This window comes from Macrobrachium nipponense, chromosome 3 (genome assembly GCF_015104395.2).
Source record: "Macrobrachium nipponense isolate FS-2020 chromosome 3, ASM1510439v2, whole genome shotgun sequence".
Taxonomy (NCBI): domain Eukaryota; kingdom Metazoa; phylum Arthropoda; class Malacostraca; order Decapoda; family Palaemonidae; genus Macrobrachium; species Macrobrachium nipponense.
In genome coordinates, this window is record NC_087202.1 from 9,526,631 (window position 1) to 9,549,027 (window position 22,397).

The window sequence follows — 22,397 nt, forward strand, 5'->3', positions numbered from 1 at the left end:
TAAGGCCTCTATGTCCTAAAACAGATGAGAGCATGCTTTTATATCCCCTTATTGTGGTAACGGCCAGATTGCATTTCTCCCTCAAATAAAGGAGAAAATCCGCTATTTCATTTACAGAGGTACTGGAAGAGGATACTTTCTGGGACTTGGCCCATCTTCGGAACACCTCCCACTTCGACTGGTACACGCGAAGAGTTGAAGGTCTTCTGGCTCTAGCAATTGCCTTTGCAGCCTTGCGTGAAAACCCCCTCGCTCTGACGAGTCCTTCGACAGTCTGAAGGCAGTCAGACTGAGAGCGGGGAGGTTTTTGTGGTATCTGTCGAAGTGGGGCTGTCTGAGAAGATCCTTCCGCAGTGGAAGGGCCCTCGGGAAATCTATCATCCATTCCAGTACCTCTGTGTACCATTCTTGGGCTGGCCAGAATGGGGCGATGAGGGTCAGTTTGGTTCCCTCCGTCGAAACGAACTTCCTTACCACCTCTCCTATTATCTTGAAAGGAGGAAAAGCGTACCCGTCGATCCCCTTCCAATCCAGAAGGAGACCGTCCACTGCAACTGCCTTTGGATCTGAAAATCGGAGAGCAGTTAGTTCTCCAACCTCGCATTCCAATTCGTTTGCGAACAGGTCGATATTGGGTCTCCCCCAGAGGTCCCAAATCTCGTCGCACACTTCTGAATGCAGAGTCCATTCCGTAGAAAGGACCTGATCTCTTCTGCTCAGAAGATCTGTTCTCACGTTCTTCTCCCCCTGGATGAACCTGGTTAGAAGAGTTATTCGCCGTTCCTTGGTCCAAAGAAGAAGCTCCTTTGCTTTCTCGAACAGGGAGAAGGAGTGAGTCCCTCCCTGTTTTCCTTATAATAGGCTAGAGCTGTCGTGTTGTCCGAATTCACTTGCAACACGGAACCCAATACTTGAGGTTCGAAGTAACGAGAGCTAGATGGAACTGCTGCCAGTTCCTTCTTCTTGTTGTGATGCCGGACACCTGTTCCCCATTCCAGGTGCCTGACACTTCTCTCGAGCCTAGAGTCGCTCCCCATCCTTTTTCCGAGGCGTCTGTGAATAACACTAGGCGAGGGCTCGACAACTGAAGGGAGAGCCCTTGATTCAATCTTTTGGTTTGGCTCTAACCACCAACTGAGTCCTTTTTTATGCTCTTTGAGAGCTGAAAGGAGTCCGAAAGCTCTTGGTGCTTCTGATCCCATTTCTCTCTGAGGAAGAATTGTAGGTCTTAAGTGTAGCCTCCCTAGAGAAACGAACTGTTCCAACGAGGAAAGGGTCCCCAGAAGACTCATCCATTCCCTCACGGAACATTGTTCTTTCTCTAGAAGGTCGTCACTTTCTGTAAACATCTCTCCTGTCGTTCCTTTGATGGATACACACTAAAACCCAGAGAATCCATCAGATCCCCAGATAGGGGACAATGTCTGCTGGGATTCATCTGGACTTCCCGAGGTTTAGTAACAGTACCAAGGACTGAACTAGATCCAGTGTTAATTTCAAGTCCTCCAGACAACGATCTTTTGATTGGGGCCCTGATCAGCCAATCGTCGAGATACAACGAGATTCTTACTCCTTCGATATGAGCCAATGAGTCGACCATTCCTCATAAGACCCGTGAACACCTGAGGGGCCGTGGCAAGACCGAAGCATAGGGCTCGAAATTGAAAAACTTTGCCCTGTACCATGAATCTTAGGTACCTCCTGGACGAGGGATGGATAGGTACATGAAAATAGGCATCCTGAAGGTCCAGGGACACCATCCAATCCCCTGGACGAAGCGCTGCAAGAACGGAGGAAGTCGTCTCCATCGTGAACTTCGTTTTTTACAACGAAGCAATTCAGGGCACTTACGTCCAGGACTGGTCTCCACTGTCCTGATGCTTTTGGTACAAGAAAAAGACGGTTGTAGAACCCTGGAGATTGAAGGTCTTGCACCCTTTCTATCGCCTCTTTGTCCATCATTTCTTCTACTAGTTGAAGCAGGGCCTGGTTCTTTAAAGAATCTCGGTATCTTGCTGTTAACTCCCTTGGAGTTGTTTGTTAAGGGAGGCTTCTCCCTGAAGGGGATAAGGTATCCTCTCTCGAGGATAGAGAGGGACCAGTTGTCCCGCCCCAGTCTCTGAGCCCATACTTTCGCAAACTTCGCAGTCTGGCTCCTACTGTAGTCTGGAGGACTCCTTTTTCATTGTGGTTTAGGGAAGGGTGGCTTACGTGCTGATCTTCCTCTCTTAACCGGTCTCCTACTCCTAAGAGAGGGTCTAGCCGTCGTTCTCCTCGAAAGGGTTGCTGAAAAGCAGGCTTTCTCTCTTTAGACCAAAGGTACTGCTGGTTTTAGTCTTTTCGCCGACTGCGCAAGCAGATCCTGAGTAGCCTTTCCGGATAACGACTTAGATATATCTCTCACTGTCTCTTGTGGAAACAGGTGACTAGACAGGGGCGAATAAAGCAGAGAGGATCTCTGTAGATGGAGACACCGATTTCGTCAAAAAGAACTGAATACAGATCTCTTTTTAAGGACTGCCGATCCAAAGAGAGAAGCCACCTCCGTAGATCCATCCATCAAGGCCTTATCCAGGCAAGAAAGTACACTTGTTAAAACTTCCATCGAAACAAAGTCTGATCCTGTGCTCTCTTAGCAAGAAGCTCCCAAGGCCCAATCCATAAAATTAAAGACCTCAAGTGTGCGAAATAGACCCTTAAGTAAATGGTCCATTTCGCACATTCCCCATGAGGCCTTTGCCGAATGAAGAGCGCGTCTTCTAGACGCATCCACTACGCTGAAAAATGCAATTTGTCGAAAATTGCATTTTTCCTAACTATACAAACCTGAGGTCCTTTAACAATAGGAAGGTAACTAGCGGCAGCTGGGACGGTTGTAAGCTTCGAACAAGGGGAGAACGGTAGTTAACTGCTTGTCCGATCGTGCGCGCGCCCGCGCGCCCCGAGAGGTGAAGAATCACTTTTGCTTTAGGCCCATGCAAAAAGTTGCAGAGTGAGGGGTGGCATGAGGTGGGACTATATGTAAAGGACCTCAGGTTTGTATAGTTAGGAAAAATGCAATTTTCGACAAATTGTCATTTGTTTCCGATACGTAATACAAACCCTCGGTCCTTTAACAATAGGAAAGCTCACTTCTTGGGGGTGGGAGGAATCTGAGTCTTTTTGGTGAACAGACTGGTGTTCGTCCAACCCTGGAGTGCCTCCCTGGTCGTAAGAGCAAGGGATGGGATCCAAACCTCTGTCCGATTGATCGGGGTGTGCACCGCAGGATCAATGGTCAGACCTCTGGGCCAAGTACTAAGAGAGAGGCAAGCGTATCTCTTCGTACCAGCAAGCAAGAACTTGTTCCTGTTTGCAAGAGACAATCATAAAATGATGGTTTGTCTCAATTTGGCATCCATTTTCCTCCCCCTTGTTGGAGGAAGGTGGTGGATATTTACTCCTATCCCTACTGAAAGGGATAGGATGGTGCTCTATTGAGTAGCCTCACCTGCATCTCGTCCTTACCCAGCAGGGTGACGACCGTGTCCCTCTACCCAAAGGTAGAGGGAAGAAAAAGATGGGAAGAGGAGCCAGTCACACTCTCATTCCTCATCCATTCTTACGGTCACACCAGGACTCGATGCTGTTCAGCCTGCGAGGGTCTGGGTTAACTACACAACGTGTTGAGCAACCACCAAGTTCCCAAGTAAAAAAGATCCAACCCCGGAACTGTGGGCAATATCCTGAAGGTAGAAGGAGGTGCATGCGGTCCGGTTGGACCAGGCTCCTGCCTTCTTACCCTGCGCCACGGAGAAGTTCTTGCGGAACGCGAGAGAATGATGAAGAGGCGTCCGCACTCATCCTGGGGTGTCGAGTTTTCTTCAGACAGCTCCGTCGCACCTTCACAGGACAAAGCAGCAATAGCCTTCGTATCGGTAGGCGGGTTGACGTCCATTAGGGAGGGTATTGTGAAGGACTCGAACCAATCGTCAGTTCTGAGTCTTCGCTACGAAGATCGGTACGAAATCGAGCGTCACAAATCCCCATCCCTTTGTGCTTGACTTCTCAAGAGAAGTCATGCAGTTACCCAAGACGAAAAGAAGGGAATAGTCGTATGACCTATCCCTCTTCTCGACTTTGGTTCTGTAACAGTAAGCTCTCCTACTCGACAAGCTATTAAGACGAAGTAATGATTGCTCTGGAACAACCGAACTAAGTCCACAGCATAGTTTCGTAACTGACTCGGGCGCTCTGACAGCTGCCGACTGACTGGTTCGGAATCAGTAGAGGCAAGTTGTCCAGCATCCGGGTAAGTCCACGTGACCTTCGCCCTTTAAGAGTTATGCTGAGAGACCAAACAAATAAAATATTTGTTAGTCACCGATGCCGGACGGCGCGGCGATGATTCTCTTAATGCATAAGCTCAAAAGGCGAAAGTCAATTGCCTTCAAAAGACCGAGGTCCCTGATGGCAAGAAAATCTCATAGACGTTGAATCTCAGCTTAAGGAGAAACAACACTATGTGACGTTGAAGACGAAGGTAGGCAATGAATGCAACCTACGTCTTCCAGCTGAATCGAGAGAAGGAATCTCAAGAATTCTAAACCTGTGCTTACAAATGACTGAAAACGCTAACCGCCATTTCATTGCTGTCCGTTGTGCATGAAAGCGGGGCGTTCTTCAGTAATGAAACACAGGGGAGAGCCGCTTGAAGAACTGCTTCTCATGGGCTGAACGTTTGGAGGTAGAGCTGGCAGGTGTGGGAGTAGGCGATGTCTTTCAATACATCTGCTAATCCGGGGTGAACAATGAACAATTGTACACCTCCGAATACAAGATATTTTGAGGACAAACTCAGATTCCGCAAAAATCATTCGAATTATCGGATACGATGCAGCAAGAGACTATTACAGAATTCTTTTTTACCGTGCGGTAAACAGAAAGATGAGAGTCGAATAGATATCTCTGTTTAAAATTCTCGCAATACCGAAGACGATGAATACTAGCGTCTCTCAGCAGTAGATGGTCATTCATGTATGCGAGAATCCCCGTTAATCAGAGACTTAAGTCCGTGATTGTTGGGCAGAGATACGGTTGTTATTCAATCAAAAGCAGGTGAGAAAGACATAAACAACCGTCTATCTCAAAGCGGCAGCTGATACTGAAATGCCTCGGGCAATTCAATACGCAGTAGCTGTCGCTGACTCGTCATCCTGAGTTGCCAAGTAATCCTTTCCACGAAGGAATGCGTTCGGCTAGAACCACCGAGCATAAAAAGATATGCTCGAGCAATTATATATTTAAGCGAAACGAATTTCGGTAAATATAAAAGCTTAAAATGGTGTTGTTGTGACAACACCATAAGTATATAAAATTGAAACTGGAAACTCCTGGGAGGTTGTAGGGCAACCCGGTTGCAGTTCAATTAGAATACTTTTCGTCTAAGTCGCAATCCGTAGAATAACCAGGATATGCGCCTACCCCTCTGGACCATTCAACTGCTTAGCAGAATCATGGTCGCGAGGTTAATATACGTAGTATATTTGTAGGATTCTGAAACAACGATCTCCATCCTAAATTCTTTCCTTCAAGAAAACAAATAAGGATTGGAGATCGACCACCTTCGTTCTCTATTAAAGAGAGTGAAGGAGAAGTCTTCCTCGAAGGAAAGCTTCAATGGTGAACAGAATACTAAGACGATAGTTCCAGCCAAACTGGATACTCCAGTCCGTTCTTCTCTATTCCAGGTGGTCGCCTACTGTGAGATAGTCTTCTTTCAGCAGCAGTCTTCTTCCTAATGCTAGAAATTCCAGGAATTCGAGCATAGGCGGAGGTTCCCGATTATCGTGTAACATATCGGGGATTCTCGTCTCGCTCACTTTGGACCGTGGTCTCGCCTAAGTGTTTGGAGATCGTAAGAAAACTCTAACACTCTGAATGCGCTAGAAATTCCGTAGAATTCTAAGCAGTCTGCGAAACCCCCACCGAATTCGTCAAACGATACGGCTGGTGGTCCTCTCGATTCCAGTAGAAATCGAGGAATGGCAGGATCCCTCCTCAACGACCGGGGCTTACGTCAGGTAGGAACCGAAGGTCCCCCCTGGTAGCGCAGTCCCCAACGTGGGATCCTACAGAGAAATCTCTGTAGGATCCTTCCCCTTTCCCTCGTAGCCGTAAGGAGAGAGGGAATGGGGGAGGAATTGGATACTCGCTCGCCTTCCCAGTGGAACTAGCAGTTGGAGAAGAGTAGGAGCAGCCATCGCCTTGCGGCGATGGCCTCTCAGAGTCTGGGAAAACGTATCGTCAGGAGAAAACGTTTTCCCCGAGGAGGGTTACGAACTCTCACTGTAGGTAAGGGTCTGCCGCCACTGTGAACGTCGTCTGGGTGGGGCTGATCGACACCTGACAGGAGAGAGCCGATACCGTCCTCCGACTCATTCCAGTCCTCGTCGAGGTCGAAACCTCTCAGGAGGACCGAGAAGGAGTATTTAAATACGTGTCCGAAGACACGTAGAAACGCCGCTGTCGCAGTAGAGGAGGTGGAAGTAGCTTGATCGACCGGCCAGAACTGAGAGAGCCTTCTTGTCCGGAGACGAGAGACTCTGGTTCAAGACAGAGACCGTCATGTCCACCCGAGGTACCGGCTGGTCGCTGCGAGAGCGGCCGCTGGCCTGGCGAGAGTCCACCTGAGTGGCTCTCGACAGTCTTCTGCTCCGTGCCTCGGTCATGACGCTGAGCGAACTCAGGCGTCTTAACTTTGGCTGCACGGTCACCCGAAGGAGTCGTACACTCGGAACTTCTCGCGGACGAGAAAACCGAGCCGGTACCTGGCTTAGCAGCAGAGCTGCCAAGACCAGGCGAGGGTGTACCAGCGGTAGCCAGCACACCCTTGGTCCCCGTCTTCTTCTTCTTCTCAGAAGGGGAGACGGGCCCCCCGTTCCCGAAGGAACAGGTAGGACCAGCAGAAGAACCCCCCCGTCACACCGGAATGTGACGAGCCCTTCGAAGTTCCCGAAGGAGTCCTTCTTAGGGGGAATACAAAACCCGGTTACCAGCTGGTCGCTGCGAGAGCGGCCGCTGGCCTGGCGAGAGTCACCTTAGCTGTTCTCGCCAGCCTTCTGCTCCGTGCCTTGGTCTTGGCGCCGAGCGAACTCTGGCGCCGAAACTTTGGCTGCACGGTCTCCCGAGGGAGAGCGTACACTCGGGATCTCCCGCGAACGAGAGACCAAGCCGGAACCTGGCGTAGCGGCATCGCCGCTAGCACCAGGCGAGGAAAGTACCAGAGCTAACCGATACTCCTCTGGTCCCCGTCTATCTCTTCCTTACGGAAGGGGAGGACGGGCCCGCTCCCGAAGGAGCAGGAGGACCAGCAGAAGGACCCCCCGTCCCACCGAGGTGGGACGGGCCCTTAGAAGTTCCCGCGAAGGAAGACTTCTTAGGGGGGGGAGGGCGCCTTCTTCTTCTTCTTCTTCTGCTTATGGGCCTAGAAGTCGATGGGAAGAGGCAGCAAACAGACGAAGGCGAAGATACCACCTTCTTCTTCTTCGGCTTATGGCCTTAGAAGTCGAAGGGGAAGAGGCGAGCAACAGGACGAAGACGAAGATGACACCTTCCTCTTCTTCGTCAGCTCACGCAGGACAGTCCGTCAGTCCTCCATCCAGGCCGGAGTCGGGCCTATTGCCGAAGCAACACGGCCCGACTGCACCCTGTCCGGAAGGACCTGGGACTGGGGAAGACACACCATGGCAGGACCATGGACATGGAGGGGGCAGGCAGGAACAGGAGCGACAGGAACAGCACCAGCTCAGGAGCGGCAGAACAGCGGCAGCGGTAAACACAGAAGGACAGCCAAGCCCAGTAGCGGAACCAACATCAGCGACAGGTAGGCAGGCCCAGCATCGCCTCGTAGAATCATCGGCAGCCAGCGTGGTACTGGCGGCCGGTCCAGGGGCGAGCTGCTGGAACAGCGGAAGTCTGGGGCAGGCAACACGAAGAAAACACAGGCGGCCGGCGGTACCCCTCCTCGGTACGGCGGCGACCGGCCCTAGAAGCGGCAGACGGCTGTCACCGACACAGCATGGGGAGTGTAGACCAGCGGGGGGAAGCAGCATAAGCGGCCGTGAAGGTTGTAGTGGAGACCACTCCAAGGTCACCGCCCCAGACCTCGCTAGACTCTGCAGCAGATCGTGGATGCTAGGCACGCCCTGCAGCCGCAGTGGTCCATACCTGTCCAAGGTCGTCTCCCACGGCTGTAGCACCTGCGGTAGCACAGACAGATTAGTAAGAGGGGTTCCCTCACGCAGGGGGGGGAGACATGCCCCACCCCGAACGGAAGGAAGACCCCAAAAACAAAATACGAGGAAGCTGAGCGGGGCAGGAAAGAAGACGAAGAATCGGATACCAAGGGAGTCGCGGGAGAGCTTTTCCGACGACTTCCTGGCAGACCTTCGCTTCCCCCACCCTACCCCCGCACAGCAGTGAAAAGTATATGAAAATGAAACAGAATACTGCACTTGCGATTCACTTCATAGAACTTAAAGAGGGAAAAATCAATTCCCGGTAAGAGCGGAAACTTGATCCATAATAATATGATGCTATCATAAATATATATGAAAATGAACAATACTGCACTTGCTATTTTCACTTTCACAGCAATAAATCGTAAGGATTAATTCCCGGGTAAGAGCGGAAATTGATCCAAAATTAAATTTGATGCAATTAATAAATGAAAATGAAAAGAAAACTGCATGCGAATCCACTTTCATTGCATTCTATTCATACAAAATAAGAGGCTCTTGCCGAGCGCAATCAAGCTCTCGGCAACGAACGCACAGGGCAAATATAAATGAAAAAGAGTACTTACATCTTTCAATTACACACTTTCGCCCAAAATACATGACTCGGCGCGAGTGCGCCCCGCCCTCGGCCACCGAGACATAATTCAAGGGTTTCAATTCATGGAAAAGAGCGGAAATCGCCGTCTCTACGGCGATAGCTCCATGTTGATTCATAATTAAGTAATGAAAATGAAAACAGTGTACTTACAGTTTCATTTTCAAGTCAAACCAACCATTAGTAGAAAACACAATATAAACAAAGCATACGACGATGAAGCGGGCAGAGAGCGATGACGAACACGTCCTTCACACCCGCGGCCGAAAGCAAAAGTGATTCTTCACCTCTCGGGCGCGCGGGCGCGCGCACGATCGGACAAGCAGTTAACTACCGTTCTCCCCTTGTTCGAAGCTTACGACCGTCCCAGCTGCCGCTAGTTACCTTCCTATTGTTAAAGGACCGAGGGTTTGTATTACGTATCGGAACAAATCAGCATCAGCTGAAGAAGGGAGGCCCAATCCCATTGGCTCTTTCGTGTCATACCAGACACCTGGCTTACCTGCCAACTTCGAAGGAGGGCAGGAAAATACCGTCTTGCCCGCTTAGAGAGGAGCCAGTTCTCCAAGCTCTTGATGGCTTTTCTTCATCGAAAGGGTCGGATTCATTTTCACGAACGAAGAGGACTTGGAAAGTTTAGTGCTTGAAAGCAGTGATCCCGGTGAAGGAGGATCTGCAGGACGAAGAGAGTCACCGAACTCTTGAAGAAGCAGGGCTGCCAGTCTCTTGTAATCGGAGACGACCGCGTCTACAGGAAGTTCCTCCTCAGTACCTCTTCAAAGGTAGCATTAGGAGAAGAATGCCTCTTCGGAGAAGGAGTCCTAGAAGGAGAAGCGCTCTTTTTCCTTTGAAGGAAGGTTTGGTAGAGGCAGGATCTTGCTGCTTGAGAGGAGAAGAGCTCGCATCTTTACAGGTAACTCTATAAGGAGTAGGGCGAGAATCCCGTAACAGGCTCTTTTCAGGCTCTTGGCGCCTGTGAGGAGAGGCGCTAGCGTTCCATCGGTAGCGTCTATCAGGCGCTACACGCCTTGGGGTAGAAAAACGTCTGCTCTCATCCTGGCTCCTGCCAGGAGAGGGGTTTACTTCCTTCCGAATGTTCTCGTAAGAAGGCAAACTCGTAACTCCTAAGGAAAGCCTAACAGGAGTAGACGTAGAGAACCCATCCTGCTCTTTTCAGGCTCCTGGCGTCTGCGAGGAGAGGCGCTAGCGTCCCGTTCTGGGCGTCTGGAAGGTGTAGAACGCCTGTTTGAAGAATACCTTCTAACATCACGATGGCGCCTGCTAGGAGAGGCGCTAAAATCTCTCCGAGAACGTCTGGGGGGCGAGACTTCTTCTTCTCTCTCTCTGCGTCCCCGTGAATAACGGAGATTATCTTGTTCCTTAAGATAGCAAGGAGAGGCGCTTGTATCTCTCAGACAACGCCTATAAGGAGAAGAACATTCTTTACTCCTAAGAAGGATCGACTATCCTTGTCAGGAGAGGGCTTGCGCCCTTATTCGGGCGTCTAGACGAATGTGGGATCCTACTAGAAGAAGCTCTTCTGGTCGGAGTAGTAGATTCGTTCCTGAAAGGGAGAGGTCGTATCGTAACGGCCTTGTTTGGGGAGTAGCGCCTTCCAGGAGAGAGGCGCCTACCAGAGTCCGAACGGCCGACTTGACGACCGTCTCTTAAGAGAGCTCTTTACTGGAAGAGAGACGTCCTTCCTGCGAGAAGCTCTTAGACCGCGAGCCTACTAACGAGGATAGCTGCTCCTGCAGTTCCTACCAAGAACTCTTTGTAGAAGTACGAATTCCTTCCGGTGGAGAAGAAACAGGAGACTTCATCGCTCTCTTCTTCTGAGCGGGAGAATACTCCGGAAAAGGCTCTGGACTGGAGTCTAATGCGTCTCCTGCAAGGCTCCTTCCAGGCTCTCTTCAGAGGCGCGACTTAGACGCGGTAGCATCCCAATCCGGCGTCTTGGGAAGAAGTAGAATCCGAGTCGGACCAAACCCACTTTCCTAATGGACTCTTTGTCTATAGCTGTCCAAGGCAGCCTGGGACGAGCCTACCATGGGCCTGCCGAACGGGACGCCTGACCGCGTTTAGGAATACTCTACAATCCCCCTTGCGGCTTTCGACATTCCTCCTCCCATTGGTCATGGGTAGTCTTGAAAGAGGTCTAGGCCTAGGAGCCAATGCGGAGTTCGGTCAGACGCCCCCTCCCACTACACTGGGGACACTGTAACACTTCAACTGCACACTTCACTCTTACCTTCCATTTCGCTCGGTAAATTGCCTTTGCAATTTTTTACGGATTCGAACGCTTCCATTTGCAGCTTTTCCTCCAATCGGGAACGAATCTAATACTACAATTTCGCTTCGTGGGGGGAACGGAGCTGAACTTGCGTTAGCAAATAAGGAAAAGAATTACATTAAAAGAAATAGTGAAAGATTGTCCTGATCCTGAAAAGCAGTTACCTACGTTGAACTTTTTAGCAGCTTTCCTAATTCTATCTTTCTCCAACTTAGTTTAACATACTCAGTCAAACTCTTCCAGTTGAACTTCAGTCAAACTCAAACATTCGTCCACAATGGTGTTACTAACTGAGGCATTCCATTCCCCCTACCATTTAACACAAAAAAAAAAAAAAAAAAAAAAAAAAAAAAAAAAAAAAAAAAAAAAAATAAGTGTGAGGGGTCCACCGCCTGCTTTGAGGGGGCAGTCTCACCTTACATCCTTCTTTCACACGGAAACCCGAATAAACGCGGTTTCAGTCGCCCAACATCAGCCATAATGAAGAAATCCTAAGCAAATCCAAATAACGGCTCCCAAATCAGCGTATACCAAAGCCAAAGAAGAAATACTTCACCAACAATCCTTTAGCAAAGCAAGCAAGAATTCCGTACAGGGTGAAGGAACTAACAACGATTTTGTTGTCAGCAACCGGCGCAAAGAAAAATCTGGTCTTGAAAACGGGAAATTGGTTCCTATTCCCTGCCAACCCAGCTTCGGCGGGAGGGTGATCACCTGACCTACCTGTAGCTTGTGGCCGCGAGTTTTTGAATTCCTGTCGGGACGTTCAGTAGACATTAAGCTAAGTATATATCTGGCCGGGGAAGTTTGCATTACAAAATTTAAGATTTAAACAGTAGGGTACTGAAAAGGGGGGTGGCTACGGCAGTGGGAAATCTCACCAAAACGCTTTAGAAATTTTTTACTTTACGAACTAAAAATAAAATGTTTCGGAAGATTGACGCTATCCTTCTGATGTTTTACGGAGTCCGCTTGGTGTCAACAAAACTTCCCATTTCATTGTGCTAAATCTTGCACCGCCACTTTGTACCCATAGACCGCTGGGGCACTTTCATCACAACCATCGTAAACCCACCACCTCTTGACCAGCAACTTATTCGTACTTATTCAAGGGGACTACGGCATTCTTTGCGGCGGTTTTGGCGCTCATTCATTTGTTATTCAGTGTTGTCAATTGGTATGTGTTTACCTCCAAACTATGGTATAATAACCTTACACAAAACACGGGGAAATGAAGTGAAATTAGCGTATCTATTTGTTTATTATATATACGTACATTTATTACAGCAAGTTTTATCATTACTGCATTACTATGACAACTAGAATTCATCGAAACAGTTTGGTAAATGCATTCGGCGTATGTGTTGGACGATCCACTAGATTGGCCAACGATGAGCCATTTTTTACCCTCACGTCGTTCTGCTCGTAAGTTATACATCCGAAACATTTGTAATTTTGTTTGGGGGTTTAATTTGGTTGCAAAAAATAGGGCATAATGGACATGAATTAAATAAACATTTTGAAGTAGAGTTAACAACCTAAATATTGAGTAAACGTAAACAACATTAAGGGAATAAAGCTTTACATCTCATAATCAGTTGTTTGTCGTCCTGGCTGCTCGTAACTTTGTTTACGGAGTGAGTGCTTAGGAAACACGAACGAGCAAATGTGGTTTCGGAGTGCCACTGTGGAGGTGAATTAAGACCAAAATGTGTATAAATTAACAATCAAATAAGCCACTGTGGGAGTTTCCAGTTTGTGATGGCAGTAAGGATAAAACCACTGATTACAAGGTAATAATGAATTCAGTTCCAACCATAACCCCGGGAATTAACAAGTTTCATACTTTCACTAATTATAGGCAACAAAATGTTGTTTTTTTATGTGCTGATTACAAACTGCAAATCTTTGAGTAGATCAATAAATGTTACTATCATCGCTAACATTGTTTCAAACATGAGTGCTGGGAAGGCTGGGGTGAAAGAATGGGTGGCCGTCACCTGATGAAAGAACCGTCCATAGCCAAAACGTAGCCGCCATTTATTGGATTTTCAAACAACTGCCGTTGAAAACATATTTTTACCGAAGAGCTCACATGCTTATTTTTAATTCGTATGGGTCCTTTCATAATATCCACAATATTTGTTGACGAAACTTCAGTCTTTTAAATGGTATGGTCGTTAGAGTTGCAATTGTAATTCATGTTTTCACCAATTAAATATCGAGTTGAATAAGAAACCCGTGACCACCGTGATGAGAGTTTGGCCTGTCCGGGTGATAATTTCTACCCTAGGGTATTTTTGATTATCATGTGAAATATGCTGGAGTGAATTTGTTCTCAGTTAGCCGGTAATGGGCCCGCTCAAATTTTTTCGGAATTGGTCCATGAAGTGTGCAAGGGGAAGGTAGTGCCCACTTCAAGGGGGGGTGCCCACCCGCTATCCTAGGTAGGGGTACAGCACCCTAGGTTAAGGTTAATTGGTTTGTTTTGGTTAGGTAGTGGCCCTCGGAAATCACTTTTCTCCTTTGCTCCCCCCTCCCAACCCAAAAAACCCCGGTTCCCCACTTGGTTCCCCCCAAAGATTGTTCAGATACCTAGGAAACAAGGGTGTACTACCTAAGATAGGTAATTTGCTTTTGACCTAGTACCAATAGTAAGTTAAGTTAATTTCAGTTTAAGTATAGCCTAATCAATAAAAAATACATCAGAAAAATATATATTCTTCTGCAAGCAAGAGACTGAGCTCTCCTTTAGGTAGATCTAGGCTACTTATCCGCGGTGGCCTAGACTATGGCAGTTGCGGTTTTTCTATGCAGTTTTACATACTGAAAATGAATTTTAATTAATATTTATTCGGACGACAGTAATTAACCACCCAGCGGCCAGTATTAAATAGGGCGAAATACATTGGACGCCCCGATCCCTAGTGGATGTACCTAGTATCCGCGGTTACGTTCCTTGCAGTCCGTGCGGAACTGCTTCTGTAGAAATACCCTCCTTTAGATTTACCAATCAAACTATCATACGATTACGTACCGAGATTAACATAAATTTCACTTAGGTATAAGACGTTTAAAGTGCTATAAAGGACACATGATCCAAGGGTACTCGAATTGTTGTTTATGTTATGGTAACTCCGATGATGCCGATGGGTCGAGATCTCTGTCTTTGTAATGGCTCCTCTTTCATCCCCTTAACGCGAGATTCTTCTTCTTCAAAATGGATTATGGTGTCCCTGTTTTTATCATATAAATTTAACCGCCGAACTCCATGGCCAGGGGGGACATTTTTGCGTACGTTCTTTATCTCCCTTGCAGCGTGTTATTTCTGGTTCTAAAGAATACTAGAGACACAGGATTATCACTTTGTTACTTTGTTTGGCTTCATGTCCAGCCCTCCACAGTGATGCTTCCCTCTCTGGTAGGCAGTTGTAGGTTTTTTTTTTAATAAGTTGCTTCTTATATTTCATAATAATTGTCTTTTAGTATTTTTTTTCGTCAGTATCGTAGCTCCTGCAGAATAGGAGAGTCTTTGGATCTACTTTAAATTTGCTTTCTTCTTGTGCGATCTTAACTTCAGGCGGTATTTTGTTGTCAGGACCTGTTTGTTATATAGTCTTGATGCGTAATGTTCAAATGCTCTCTCACCTGACTTACAATTTGTTCTAGGTTCAAAGAGACTATATGCTTCACTTGCATTATATCAAATAAGTCAATCGATCAATCAACTTCTTCAATGGTCTGTCAGACCCACTATAGTATAGGGCTAGGTCTTCGTCTCTCTTAACCAAAGTGAGTCGGCGCCTGCTGTTAATCATTTTATCACAATCCCGTATCTTAACCAGATAAACTTTCGGTTATATACTTAGTGCTTTAGACTAAACAGCGTCGTCACAATTTCCGCCTCCCAACGTTTGGTTTTGAATGTAAAAAAGTAAAAAAACTTTTAATTATCTGTGCAGATTCAAAGGTCGGTCTAATGATCTCAATATTGTTCCACGACGCCCATTCAATGGTCTCTGGTTCGCAACGCTCAACTGGCTTTGACTTCGTCTTCGCTGTAACCTTAAGACAAATGCAACACAAGGCGGGCCTTACTTAGCAAACATCATCTAAATTACACTTTAGTGTTGGTTACTTCATTCTCGGCCCCTCGTACTTACGAACGAGCAATGATAATTACTTAGGCCAAGTTGAAGTCAAGATCAAAATATAGCATACGATGGCGGTGTTCATCGTAACCGTAAGAACTACGATTCGGTGTAATTCTCTCTCTCTCTCTCTCTCTCTCTCTCTCTCTCTCTCTCTCTCTCTCTCTCTCTCTCTTTCTGCCCTTTGTGTATGGTTACACGAGCGACAGTAATAATACCCATGTATATGCATGTATACACATGTGTACGTATTTATACACATATACTGTGTATATGTATATGGCTGCATGCACACAAGCACATACGAATACGAAATTATTCACAAACCCACAAAAGACAATCGATCAATCAACTTCTTCAGGATCCTACCTTTCCTCAGTGCCATCCAACCCGGAATCGATCCTGTGAGTTTTCAGCACTCTGAACTGACAGTTTTCCAGAGCTGGTGAACCAAAGACCTGGAATAAAGTTACGAAACTCATGAAAATCACTTGGGGAAAAAAAAGCGAAATTGCAAAAAGCCAGTTAGTTAATCTAAGCTCTATAATCTTGGAACTCTCTCTCTCTCTCTCTCTCTCTCTCTCTCTCTCTCTCTCTCTCTCTCTCTCTTCTCGAATACATTTACGAAACTCATGAAAATCACTTGGAAAAAAAATGCGAAATTGCAAAAGCTAGTTAATTAATCTATGGTCGATAATTTTTGAACACTCTCTCTCTCTCTCTCTATGGAGAATACAGTTACGAAACTCATGAAAATCATTTGGAAAAAAAATGCGAAACTGAAAAAAGCTAGTTGGTTTATCTAAGCTCTGTAATCTTGGAACTCTCTCTCTCTCTCTCTCTCTCTCTCTCTCTCTCTCTCTCTCTCTCTCTCTCTCTCTCTCTCTCTCTCGAATATCTATCTATCCATCTATCTATCTATCTATCTATCTATCTATCTATCTATATATATATATATATATATATATATATATTGAGGTCAGCAAGATAGCAGCAGTCTCTAATTCTCTTTTTCAAGTAATGGAATGAGATACATAACCTCCACCTCCTGCATTTCCGACTGGGCCTTCGCAGTCTGTTTTCTTCTGCGGAACCATTACTGGAAATGATTCTCAATAACGGTTCTATTTTCCCCGTTCGTTCCTCCTCCGCGCGTAGACTTTTTGGATTTCCGGTGTTCTGTCTCAATTAAATTCGGCTTTAATTGAATTTATCTTTGGTTCATCTTTAGTTACTTTAATTTATTTTCAGTTCGTCTTTTATTTAATTCATCTTAGTTTATCTTTAATATCTTTAATTTATTTTTCTTTAGTTTATCTTAACATAATTTTTGTTTATCTTTAATTGAATTAATTAATATTTAATTTATTTTGAGTTTATTCTAAATTTAATTTATCTTTAGTTTATCTTTCAACTTAATCTACATTTCAGTTCATTTATCTTGAGTTTTATCTTTAATTCTATTTGGTTAGTTCATCGTTAATGTAATTCATGTTGATTAGATGATATTCATATATTTTTGCAGATAGAATTTCAAGAAGTGTTTTTGTAACTGAAAATTTGAAATGGAAAAAAGTCTACAGTGAACTCATTACATTTTGCATATATATATATATTATATATATATATATATATATATATATATATATATAATAATATATAGTGTGTGTGTGTGTACATGTTTAAACTGTTCTATTAATATCTCCAATTGTCCTAACCTAATGCCGTGTAGATCACGCCATCTTCACATTAAGAATTCGCAAATGTAAGTTCAAACTAATGATCACCATTTAAAAAAAAATAAAATACGCAAGTCTATCCTCGTCAAATATTGCATTTTACAAATACGTTTCAAATTGTATCCATTCCCAAAATTTTGAAAAAATGAAGCCATTCGTGCATGGCAACAGACGTGAATCATTTTAGCAAATCCTTGTATAACGAGCAGAGGTCTTATTCCGTATCCTTTAAAGCAGGAGAGCATCCTATCTCTAATTAAGCTCTCGGGCTGGGCGGCATAAATCATCCTGGAATCCTGCTTCTGAGAAAGCAACGGAAAGTGCTGCACCTCTGCGCTCTCATCTTACGTTACTCTCCACCAATTATTTCAAGTTTCTCAGACCTCATTTTTTCCTTCATTATTCCTCTGAGGATGACGCCCAACAGGGAAGATGCAGTGTATATTACCCTAATACAGTTCTTGAATTTTAATAATTGGCTTACATTTTTTTTTTATGTGTATGCATTCATTTGTTAATTGGTCTGTTTTTTTTAATAACTGCTCTCTGTGCTTTGTGTTTCCAATTACTTTCTGCTGTTTCTTTCGAATTATCATCATATTCTTTGGAAGTTTGGATGTTCAGTTAATGGCCCTTTGGGTGGGCTTATTCCATATGAATAGAGTTCATATAATAATAATAATAATAATAATAATAATATAATAATAATAATATAATAATAATAATAATAAAATAATAATAATATATTGGAAGGAGACCCTCTTTCAAACAAGTCTTATTGAAAGATATTGCTGCATCAGCTGCATTCAACTTGTAAATAGTCTTCTCTATTTTTCTAATGATAGCTTTCTCTCTGCTATTACAGCTGGCGAGTATTGCGCCGATGTTACTCACCAGGAGCAGTCAATTTCAGGGATAATTGTTACAAATTTATTTATTTGTTACAGTAAATGAACAAATAAGTCAAAATATAAGTTAATATAGTGGCCAACGTTTCTCTCGGTATCATCCGAGCATGATCACGGCAGTGGATCGGAGCAGACTGTTGGTGCTGTCAAGATCTACTCAATATATAGCGGCAGGTCAGCAGGGGTTCAACCGCTAGCTGCGTTTAGACTATTTACAAGTTGAATGCAGCTGATGCAGCAATATCTTTCAATAATAATAATAATAATAATAATAATAAAGAAGTCCTTCACTAGAGCCTGTGCAAGAAACATCAGCTATCTTGCAGTAATAAGTGGTACGAACACCAACCTGAGGGAGTGATAGAAAACGATCAGGCAACGATCCTCTGGGACTGTGGTATCAGAACAGATAGGGTGATACGTGCAAATAGACCAGACGTGACGTTGATAGACAAAATCAAGAGGAAAGTATCACTCATTCATGTCGCAGTACCATGGAACATCAGAGTAGACGAGAAAGAAGGAAGAAATATTGATAGCTATCTAGACCTGAAAATAGAAATAAGAAAGATATGGGATATGCCAGTGGAAACTGTACCCATAATCATAGAAATACTAGGAGGCACGATATCCTGTTTCGTTAACAGAAGGTTTCGTTAGTGCTTACAGTGTGTCGTCTCGGTGATCTATTTTGCACAGAAATGTATTTTATTATCTATTTCTATTTTAGTCTAAGGTAACGTTACAGTTATATTCATGTCCTTAACTATAACGTTACATGGAGAAAGAAAATAAAAGATACAGTTTAAAAGTCGATCAGAGCTTCACTAAATATGAAATAATAAAACGAATAAAATATTTCATTTTTTAAATAAAGACGTACACACACATATATATACGTGTATATATTATATAATATATATATAATATATTATTATATATTATAACCATATATATATATATATCCTTATTTAGCCACCTTATGTAACATGTATGCAAACAAAATCCCACATTCGCTTCTCTCTCTCTCCTCTCTTCGTCAATTCCTCTCCCTCTCTCTCTCTCGTCCTCTCTCTCTCTCTCTCTCTATCTATCTATCTATCATATCTATCTATCTATCTATCTATATATATATATATATATATATATATATATATATATATATATATGATACATATATAGAGAAATAAAGAGAGAGAGGTTTGTTTTTGTGTATTCATAAGTATAATTCTCTATGAATTGTATTTTAAATTACTTCTCTGATATTTAGCTCCGTATCACGATTTTTTTAGTCTATTTTAAACTTGTCATAATTCTACCTGGATTCATTATACTTATCTGACTTTTGTTGATAGATTCTGTAAGTTTTCCTCGATTACGTTCTGTCTCTCCGTCTGATTCGTACTTGTCTATATTTTCGTTTGTCCGTCTCTAAGCTAAATCTTCTGCTTAGTCGATATCATCCGCATTTTTTTTTTTTTTTCTGTTGCTCGGAAATTGCGTCAGTCCCGAAGGTATTCCCAGAGGGGATACGACCCCCGACGAGGGTCGCATGAGTAAACAGGCGAGAACCCAATACCGGTTGAATTGGCCACGCCCCTTTTCGGGGAACGTAATATCGTTAATATCATCTGGGGATTTTTATTTTCTATTATTTCTTTTTTTTATATTTTTTAGCCTCGGCTACAAATTCAAAAGGGACCTATTTAATCTTCCTTTTCATTCAACGTAAAAACTGGAATTATAATAATAATAATAATAATAATCTCGGTTTTCATCGTGTAGGTTCTGGAAGGTGCTTTGGTTTTTCTTTTTTTTTTTTGCTGACTCGGGGAGTAAACCTACAAACTATTTTGTTGTTATTGTTGCTGTTGTTGCGCTGTTGTTGTTCTTCCTGGGGAGGGGGGTAGGAAAGCCCTAGAGATGAGCCTAAAAATGTCTGAAAAAGATGTTTCGCGTTGAGTTAAAGATGCGGGAATTTTACATTATGATATTCACGAATCTAGGAAGAATTATGACAAGTTAAAAAAAAATCATGATACTGGGCAAATCATCAGAGAAGTATTTTAAAATCATGTTCGTGGATTATTACAAATAAATAGAACATTAATAGAGAATATATGCTTATAAACACAAAAACAAAGCTCTCTCTCTCTCTCTTCTCTCTCTCTCTCTCTCTCTCTCTCTCTCTCTCTATGTACGTGATACCATAGTATATTATATATATATATATATATCTACATATCTATATATATATATATATATATATATATATTATATATATATATATATATATATATATATATATATATATATCTATAGATATATATATATATTAGGGCTTGTGCCTTGTATGATAAGGCGCCCTATGAGGTAATGTTAGACTAGCGATAATCTTACGCTAAGTCGGTTGGTATTGCACTTCCATCTTCAATGGAGTGTCTGGGGGTTTGTAGATCACTTACGAAGTCGGTATTATCTTGTTGTTATTACGACGATGTGTTACTCATGGTGAGGAGGTTCTTGTAGAAAACACGAAATATAAAAATATATGTATTCTTCTGAAGTTTTACATGCTGAAGATCGATATGATTGACAAGTCTTCTAATAACGATAGCTTGATCGCTTCTGCCAATGATGATGGCTAATCCTATTCCTCTACATGATAAAGCTTAGGTAAAGAGGTACAGGTCTTCTAATGACGATAGCTAACTCTGTTCTGCTTGTCTACCATCTCTGTTACAAGTTATGAAGGAACAGACAGTAGTTCGAACATATGAACATACATACAAATGACATAGTTTCATACGAACACACAATCAAATGAGACACGCTACAGATCACGTAGGCCGTTTTAATTATAGGTCGGGGGGGTAGTTGTCTCAAGCATGGGAGCTTGGACTAAAAAATGTTTATAAACAATTGAATGACTACAGGTGACGGCATGTTATCTTAGCCTACATACTTATTGTATACGTCATCTTTAGCGTCTCTAGTCTGATCACATTCCTGCAAGCAATCTGGTTGACCTCTTTAGTTTTATTCTTTTATATATATGGACTAACATTCCATATTTTTATTATGTAAACACTTACATCAGCTCGGTCAGCTACCAAAACCAACCACTGAATATTACTCAAACTTGACTTGCATTTGACTTATAGGAGTGTGATACAGACACTATGTGAATATATATATATATATAGTAAATAAAAATTCATGGGTGTACATGAATTGATTCAAGTAATAAATATAAAACAATGATATTGGTAAATAATAGTGATCACGTGATATATAATGATACAGTTTTCCACTTCATCTCTTTAAGATACTTATGCTACAGAAAATACTAATGTACTCTGATAATTGCATAGAATGAAGATTAACATGATAAAAATCATATTTTAACTGATAAAAAATTTTCATATATGAATTGATAAAATTATTAATGTTTATGCTGATTGATTCGTTGATTTTTATGCTAAATGTTATATATCTGATTCATTAATCCATATACTAACTCATATATAACTGCAGATATTGGAAAGATAAAAGGTAACAGATTGATTATTAGGCTACCTGATTTGTTTATACATATGTATATGGATTCATATAATTATGAATAATATATGTGCACTTTAAATAGATTCCTATTGCGTACACGCAAAGATATATTTCGATTCTGTTATTTATGATCATTTATATATAGATTCCTAGTGCGTACACGCAAAAATATATTTCGATTCTGTTATCTATGATCATTTATATATAGGATACATGATACTTTATATATATAGGATACATGACCGAGGTTATACTACTTCACTTTTAACTAGCGTTTCGAACAACTTTTCGTCCATTACACAGTTCCAGACAACCACCTATAGCCACATGAAACGGCCGATTTCACAGGGTTAAAACAAGGGGAAAATTTGCCTGGGCGGGTCCAACGTTCTATTTTTGCGCTCATACTTATTCTCTGCATCCTAAGCCACACGATTACTTTCGCGATGAATAAAAAAACATCCCCAGCACGAGTCCTTCGCCAGCAAAAGTAGAGTTGAATATCCTTCGGGTCGTATCGGAAGTAGTCCCTTTCGTAGTCGATTTCCGAAAGTCGCTGGAGCGTTCCGCATGAAAACGAGATTAACGACGAGATACGGTGTTTTTGTTTTTGTCCCGGAGGTTCGAAGAAGAAGTCCATGATGGTGCTTATTCCTTTCACATTGTAGGCAGTTGTTACTCGACTGCCGTCGTCCGCAGCGACGAACGATTTTTTGAAGTTGCGATGTGAAACTCTCGTACTGCAGGATACTGTAACCAGGTTCCATTAATCAGCCTGCAAGTGAAATTATACTCACAAGGGCAAAGTAAATTCAGACGACATCCAAATACAGGGGAGGGGAGAGAGCCATTTAGACCAGACTTAACC

General features: G+C 43.3%; 1 long non-coding RNA gene across 1 annotated transcript in view; it reads right to left on the bottom strand.

The window, feature by feature from the left end:
* The window catches only part of LOC135221617 (uncharacterized), a 42,593-nt gene extending 28,218 nt beyond the window's left edge, over positions 1–14,375 (bottom strand). The window contains exon 1 of the long non-coding RNA XR_010316051.1: positions 14,205–14,375. This is a non-coding gene — a long non-coding RNA (uncharacterized LOC135221617). The remainder of the gene's footprint in view (positions 1–14,204) is intronic.
* Positions 14,376–22,397: the final 8,022 nt, after the last annotated feature.